Source organism: Myxine glutinosa, chromosome 3, assembly GCF_964187855.1.
Source record: "Myxine glutinosa chromosome 3, kmMyxGlut1.1, whole genome shotgun sequence".
Taxonomy (NCBI): Eukaryota; Metazoa; Chordata; class Myxini; order Myxiniformes; family Myxinidae; genus Myxine; species Myxine glutinosa.
Genome location: NC_136263.1, coordinates 101,412,760 through 101,421,392, shown reverse-complemented (window position 1 = coordinate 101,421,392; position 8,633 = coordinate 101,412,760).

Genomic DNA, 8,633 nt, shown 5'->3' with positions numbered 1-8,633 from the left:
GTAAAATATCACCCCTCCTCCCTCCGTTGTGGTTGTATAAAGGTCAAAGGGCGTTCCCGTAGTTAGTCCATAGAAAAACATACATGTAGGTCACGATATATCTTTTCTTTTGATAGTTATCTCTTATTCTGTGTTTTAGGATAAGGCTGTGTCTCCCATTAATTAAAAGTACTCCATTGCACCAGTGAAAGAGAATAGACCCCCTTTCCTTCCCATCCCCAAAAGCCTCGATTGCCCATATTACCTCCCCTCCGATCCAATTGCCGCCATTGGCCACGAGGCAGGGTTGGGGAAGAAAGGCGTGTCTCCACCTCGTCATAGAGGGGGAGGAGTGAACCAGCCCCGCTCGACCAACCATGAGCCAGGGGTTTGGCTACAGAGGGTGGAGGAAGAGCGGTGGGGGAGGTTCGCAAAGGTTGAGGGGCGGGGGCCTATATAACCCAAGGCAGGGGTGTGGCAAAGAGAGATGAGTTGGTCTGAGTCGGTTGCCAGAGGAGGGTCAGTGGTTGCGGTGGTGAGGAGTGAGAGAAAAGAAGAAAGAGTGAGGGTTTGGACCAGACAGGCAGACGAGAGATGAGTTGGTCTGAGTCGGTTGCCAGAGGAGGGTCAGTGGTTGCGGTGGTGAGGAGTGAGAGAAAAGAAGAAAGAGTGAGGGTTTGGACCAGACAGGCAGACGGGAGATGAGCCTTTACCGAGAGACGAGAGGGAGTCCAAGGAGTTGAGTCCAACCAAGAAGTCCAGAGTTGAACTGCAGCTCGAGCCACCGCAACTGCATTTGCTGCAGCTGGAGCCACCGAAACAGCAGCCACAGCAGCGTGAGGCCTGGACGGCAGTTTGGAGCACGGCCGCGGAGGAGCGGCGGCTGCCCAACGAGTCAATCGTGCTGAAGGACCAGTGGACCTCCCTATCCCGCCAGCCATCCATCTCCCGCCAGTCCTATCATCAATTCCCCGCGTGAGTCAGTGTTCTGTTTGTGCTGTCCTGGGTTAGTTAAGTCTGTAGATAAGCTAAATTTGCACTGTGTCATCTGCGTCTTGTACTTGTAAATAAACTGAATTGCTTTTTGTTGCTTGTGTGTAAATAGTAAATAAATTCAGTAGTAATATTTCAAACCTTTTGTCTTTCGTCTTGGCCTTCTTTTTCCTCTTTGCATTCGTCGCCTTTGTCTTTTCCCCATTGGGCAGCTACGGTGCGATACGGCCAAAGTCTGGGTGAATCGGGTGAGTTTGTTAGGTCGCGGTCTTACACCACCGCTCGGTCTATAACATCTAACCGCGATCTATAACAATTGGTAGTCAGGAGATGGGATTCGAACCTGGGACTAAATTTATTTAGCCCAAATTTTGGACACCAATTGTGTTAGTACTATAACAATTGGTGTCGAGGAGTGAGATCGGACCCGGAGCGCGTTTACGCGCTCGAAATTATAAAGCCGAAATTTGTTTGTTGTATAAAAATCCGAATTTTGAAATCGCGCCATGGCTGTTCAAGGCGACGGGATGCCGGTGGGAGAGATAGACGGGGTAGAATCGACCCAGGACCTCGGGGAAATGTATGTGGAGGAAAGGGTGGAGGAGAGTAAAGAAGGTGTGGTTGAGGGTGTATCAGGTGCACAAGATGGCGTCCTCGCGCACATGGTTGTTGCGGCACCAAATTTAGCCACGCCCATGGTCGCGGTAGCCGAACCCGAGATGCCAATGAATTGGAACCTGTTTATGAAACAGATGATGGCCTTTATGGTAAAAACAGACGATAATTTCAAAGGGATGGAAAACAGGATGGGAAACCAAATGGGGGTAATGGGGAACCGGATGGATGCTCAGGGTGAGCGATTGGAGGACCAAATGGGGGTAATGGGGAACCGGATGGATGCTCAGGGTGAGCGATTGGAGGACCAAATGGGGGTAATGGGGAACCGGATGGATGCTCAGGGTGAGCGATTGGAGGGCCAAATGAGGGGTACCGGTGAGGGATTAGAAAAGAAATTTGAGGGGTTAGACAACGGGATAAAAGAAGTAAAGAATGGGTTAACGGGGGTAGAAAACAGAATGGCCGCTCAAGAGAATCAAATAGAGGGAGTGAAAAATGGGTTAGAGGGGTTAGAAAATAGGATGGAGGACAAATTGCGGGAAATAGGGGAACAATCCGCCCGGGAAATCGAACAGATGGGGAACCAGATGGAGGAAATACGACGAGGGGTGAGTGAGGAGGTCTCGGGGCTGCGCGAGGAGGTAAAGCGAGGCGAAAAGCGTATAGAGAAAGAGGTGAGAAATAATACGGCAAAGTTACAGGGGGGAATAGAAGATCTGACGGAGGAGGTGGAGCAGCTGACAGAGGGACAAACTAAGTTAGTGGAGCAGGTTCAAAAGAACACTGCGGTACTAGGAGGGTTAAAGGCGACACAAAAAGAAATTAAAAACGAATTAATAGCGACGCAGAGGCAATGTCAGATGGTACGGGAGGAACTGACAATGAGGGTGGAAGAGGTGACAGAAGCAATGGAGACGAAGGACCGGGAGGTAAGGACGCACGTAGAAACGGTCACGGTAGCCTTAGAGGACGAACTTGAGGAGACGCACCGGGAAATAAAAGAGGTTAAACAAAAATTAGAGGAAGTGGGAGAAGAGGTGAGTGAAATTAAGAAGGGACGGACAGAAACTAAGAGAGAAATCCGGGAGGAGGTGATGGAATGTGTACAAGGTCTGTGTTCAAATCATGATGCGGTGCTCACTAACCAAATAAAAAGTTTGCAGGTGGCAGAGAAGGTGCGACGAGGTACGGAGGTGAGTGGCAATGTACATGATGTGAGGGGAGATTCAGTCGGCTTGGGGATTGGTTTGGATCCGGGTGTTCGTGAAAGGCCGTTGGTGAGGTGTGTGACAGGACAGGTGTGCGAAAAAAGGGGTGTGCGAGAATGTCCGACCATGGGGTGTGTGAGGAAAAAGTGCACGCCGAGGAGTGAGTGTGCCGTCAAGAGTGAATTGGTCGAAGCGCGTGTGCGAGGGAGCACAGGGAAGCGCGGTGTGGTGAGTGTTACGGAGGAAGTAACGAAAAAGTGTGCGCGGGAGGACGCGCGAGAAAGGTGTGTAACGGACGGGTGCATGGGGAAAGCGCATGCTGTCAAGAGTAAGGGAGAATGCATGCCTGTGGTGAGTGTTACGGAGGAAGTAACGAAGAAGTGTGCGCGGGAGGATGCGCGAGAAAGGTGTGTAACGGACGGGTGCATGGGGAAAGCGCATGCTGTCAAGAGTAAGGGTGAGTGCGCGACTGAGAGTGGAGGTGAGAGTAGTGAGAGTGAAACGGAGCGTGAGCTGGTTGTGACAGGTGGGCGAGGATGTACACCTGGGATGGAAGGATGCACACCTGGAATGGTAGAGCGTGTGTGGGAAGGCACATTTGAGTTGGTAGTGAGGCACGTGGTTGGGTGTGCGGGTGAGAGCACACCTGTGATCGTCACAAAGGAGGTGACCGAGAAAGGGGCGCGAAGCGGTGTATTGGTGAGGTGTGCGAGCAACGAATGTGTGCCAAAGTGTTCGGTGGTCAGGTGTGTGACCAAGTCGGTGAGCGGAGTGAGTGTACCGAGGTGTGAAAGAAAAGGTACGAGGAGAATGGGAACGGCTGCATGTATGAGCAAGAAAGAGGTAGCGTATGCATGTAAGCCTGCAGGTGAAGCGTCGACGGTAACCGGGTTAAAGGTTAGGTCGACTTTTAGCCGGATCGGGCCCTCGGTGCGTGCCGGGCTTCGCGTGCCGCGAGAACCAGCGGAGATCCGAGCCACGGCGGGTTCGAAAGGACCGCCGTGCGCGATCCACGCTGGGCCTCGCGTGGAGCGGCCGCGTCCGGGCTCCACAAGGCGGAGCGGGCAGCTCGATAGGAAGGGTCGTCATGGCGACCACTTTCTATTGAGACGTGCCGGCAGGTCGAGATCGGGACATTGGATGGCTCCACGCCGAAGTGGTGCATGGGATCTCGGCCCGGGTAAGCCTCCGTCCCTGCCCCGAATGCGGGACGTATCCAGCCGCTGGCACAAAACGACCCGCGTTCATTGCTCGGCTGTACGAAGCCGGGCTGTAGATGTGAATTGGCGCACCGAGAGGATGTAATAAGTAGACGGGTGATGGTGATAGTGATAGTGATTTAAAACGAAATTTAGAAAAGTGAATGGAATTGGCAGTAAATGGAAAATTTTTGAATTGTTGGATTTGGACGAACAAAATTGATAGTGAGAGATGCCCCGCTGTGGTGGGATGGCAACTCTGTCATCCCTCACAAGGTGGGGGCAAAGGAGCACTAGCTTAGGGGGTGTATGGCAGTGGAAAACTAGCCCGGGTGGGTTAGGATATGGTGTGTAGGGATCTAGCGAAGATTGACATTAGGTGACGTTAAGTTTAGTTAGTGACTGATACCTGTAGTGGGGACGCAGGTAGATTAGTATGGATGATAATGACGTGGGAGCGCAATAGTTTAAAGGGACGACTGGGAAGCGCAAGTTTCAGAGGGGAGAAGTTAGCTGAGATGATGCCGTGTGTGTGAGGATTGAACAGGTGAGAATGGAACAGGTGTGATTGCACAGGTGTGCAACTGAACAGGTGTGTGGAGCAGTGTATGAGTGAGTGATGGTGATGTGTGTTGCGTTGACCAACTGGTCCAGAAAGAGGAGGAGGGTGCAGGTGGCACCAGGTGAGATTGCACAGGTGTGCAACGACAGGTGAATGAAAGACAGGTGCATGGAATAAATGGTATGGAGTATTGGAATGGATGGTCGTGGAGTGAGTATGGTGGAAATGGTGGAGTGGAGTGGATGGTGCGAAGGTGTGAATGGGGGAAGAGTGGACCCCCCATCACGGATACCCGGGGCGGGTAGTGTAAGAGTTAGGTAGAGGGTACAGGTAAATTGTGGTTGGATATTGGCATCTGTGGTGCGGTTGGAAGAATGATGTTTGGATGGGTGCATTAGTGTTGTGGAAATGGCTGGGCGTGTAGCCTGTTAGTGTGTGTAGTTGGTTTGGGCACTCCACCACTGTAAGGATGTCGGCCAGGTGAGGCCGCAGGTGGGCTCTGGGAGCCGGTAGTAGTTGTTGTGGATGGGGCCCGAGGATCCGGAGGACGGACCCGGGTAGCCCAGTGCCAGAGGGCACCATGGGGTGACAGAGCCAGGAGAGGGGCTGCCCCCAGTTAGATAGGTTAGGGTGAGGAGCTAGGTAAGCTCGGGTGGCAACTACAGTGGTGGAGGTGTGCAGGTGGGTAGACCTGTTGGGAGAGCTACACGTCGCGGCCCAGAAATTGTGCGAGGGCACCGGGAGATGAATCGGGGGAGTGAGACCCCAAATTGAAAAGCACCACAGTTTGGCCAATGGGAATTGGTTTTCAGAACCCATAGTGTAAGTTGGCCAATGGATTGGCAGGGAAAGACCCCGGGTAGTGTAAAGTGTGTTAAAGTCATTTAGAGGATAGTTAGGATGAAGGATCTCCTCGCACCATCTGCATCCACTCACCTGAGGTGACAGGTACTCCACACCATGCCATGTTTTGATTATTTTTTATGATGCAAATGTTTGGATTGTGCGACGCATCATGACGTGGGTGTGACATTGTGCGTAATTCCATCTCTCCCTCCTTATGAGGATTGATGATGAATTGGTGATGGCAAATTTTGAAGTAGAGGGATTGTGGAGACGAATTTGGTATAGGGGAAATATGGGGAAGACGTGACAGTAGTGACGAATTGGTAATGCGTAGATTTTGTACATATGGGGTAAGGGCAAGGGTAGGCTAGGTAACAGGGGGGTGACGTACGGTAGGGACGAGCTTTCTCACTTCGCCCTCCGTACGCATTTCGCCTTGCATTGCCTTTTTGATGTGTACCCTTGAGACCTTACCCCTCGCTCATCTGTCTTGTCCCCCCTTTTTGTCTCCCACATGAGGACCTGAGCGCCGTTGGGCGCCGAGGGGAGCGTGTGTGGGTCGGCCATTGTGCGCCCGAAATTCCCAGAACCAGCTGTCTGCATCGATGCACCACATTATGGACCACATGTCAGTGGCCGAGCACCACTTATGGACCCCATGGGTTGGGGCAAGGCCCCTCTGCTGGAACCGGCCATGAGGGCCCGAAATCTTGCTGGCGGACCTTGGCCACAGGGCACCGATGCCCCACAGGTGAACCACACTAGTCGGCCCTGTGGGCCATAAATAAACGAAAATAAAAAGGACACCTTGGGCACACTTTATTACAAATAGGCCGCCAGTAAGCAAAGCAAAATGGAAATGACAACAACTGGAAGAAATAATAATAACCAGCAGAGGGAGCCGAAGAGCAAGAGACACCTGCAGGGTTGGGTTTGTTGGTTTTATTTTATTCATTGAACAATGGTGACTGCACCGATTGGTGCTTGGGTGTGTATTGGTGCGTTTTTGGGTGCTTTAATGGTGCATTGATGCAGAGCAGACTGTCCTCCCCCCAGAAAGAACAATTACAGGTCCTGGGTTAGTTTTGTAAATAAAAATAGCGTCAATTGTAAATAATGCTTCCCACCGTCAGTGTGTAGTTTGAAGACCATTCCGCAATTCGGTTAACTGTGGGCGTAAGTCTGTTAGGCAGGGTGCAATGGAGCAGCGGGACACATTTATTTATGTTTTAAAACTGTCGCACTCAGGGTCAGGCTAAAAGTAGAGGGAACTACACCTACATGCCACACTAAGGTAAAAGTAATAGGCCCGGGACGTGCCTAAGGGGAGGAGGGTGCAGTGTTGTGAATATGAGAATGTGTTTTTTTTATTTTGTGGTGGTGGTAAAATGTTGTAAAAGGTTGTTGTAAAAGGTTGTTGTAAAATATCACCCCTCCTCCCTCCGTTGTGGTTGTATAAAGGTCAAAGGGCGTTCCCGTAGTTAGTCCATAGAAAAACATACATGTAGGTCACGATATATCTTTTCTTTTGATAGTTATCTCTTATTCTGTGTTTTAGGATAAGGCTGTGTCTCCCATTAATTAAAAGTACTCCATTGCACCAGTGAAAGAGAATAGACCCCCTTTCCTTCCCATCCCCAAAAGCCTCGATTGCCCATATTACCTCCCCTCCGATCCAATTGCCGCCATTGGCCACGAGGCAGGGTTGGGGAAGAAAGGCGTGTCTCCACCTCGTCATAGAGGGGGAGGAGTGAACCAGCCCCGCTCGACCAACCATGAGCCAGGGGTTTGGCTACAGAGGGTGGAGGAAGAGCGGTGGGGGAGGTTCGCAAAGGTTGAGGGGCGGGGGCCTATATAACCCAAGGCAGGGGTGTGGCAAAGAGAGATGAGTTGGTCTGAGTCGGTTGCCAGAGGAGGGTCAGTGGTTGCGGTGGTGAGGAGTGAGAGAAAAGAAGAAAGAGTGAGGGTTTGGACCAGACAGGCAGACGGGAGATGAGTTGGTCTGAGTCGGTTGCCAGAGGAGGGTCAGTGGTTGCGGTGGTGAGGAGTGAGAGAAAAGAAGAAAGAGTGAGGGTTTGGACCAGACAGGCAGACGGGAGATGAGCCTTTACCGAGAGACGAGAGGGAGTCCAAGGAGTTGAGTCCAACCAAGAAGTCCAGAGTTGAACTGCAGCTCGAGCCACCGCAACTGCATTTGCTGCAGCTGGAGCCACCGAAACAGCAGCCACAGCAGCGTGAGGCCTGGACGGCAGTTTGGAGCACGGCCGCGGAGGAGCGGCGGCTGCCCAACGAGTCAATCGTGCTGAAGGACCAGTGGACCTCCCTATCCCGCCAGCCATCCATCTCCCGCCAGTCCTATCATCAATTCCCCGCGTGAGTCAGTGTTCTGTTTGTGCTGTCCTGGGTTAGTTAAGTCTGTAGATAAGCTAAATTTGCACTGTGTCATCTGCGTCTTGTACTTGTAAATAAACTGAATTGCTTTTTGTTGCTTGTGTGTAAATAGTAAATAAATTCAGTAGTAATATTTCAAACCTTTTGTCTTTCGTCTTGGCCTTCTTTTTCCTCTTTGCATTCGTCGCCTTTGTCTTTTCCCCATTGGGCAGCTACGGTGCGATACGGCCAAAGTCTGGGTGAATCGGGTGAGTTTGTTAGGTCGCGGTCTTACACCACCGCTCGGTCTATAACATCTAACCGCGATCTATAACAATATATATATATATATATATATATATATATATATATATATATATATATATATATATATATATATATATATATATATATATATATATATATATATATATATATAACGATGTAATAATGTGGGGCGGAGGCATATCATGTCGATGATGTTGATGCAGTAGCTTTTGTAACTGTCTTGTGTAACCTCACCAGTCACCATACTGGTTACCCTCACCTTCAGGAGAGGGTATTGCATTTGAGTCTGTTTGTCTGTCTGTTTTTGTCCGCACAGAATAAATATGATTTTCCTGCAACCGTTGGTCGGATTGACAGGAAATTTTCACTATCGGTACAACTCCACATGTAAAATTTAAAAATAATTATGACGTCATACGTCACGTGGTTCGGCCGCCATCTTGGAAAAACCGAAAACATTTGCACCTCTATATCTCCGAAATCACTGCATAGGAAAAATTGAGACATGGCTCATTGTAAAGAACTCTCTGTGGGGAATAAAATATGTTAATGACGATGTCATAGGTGCCT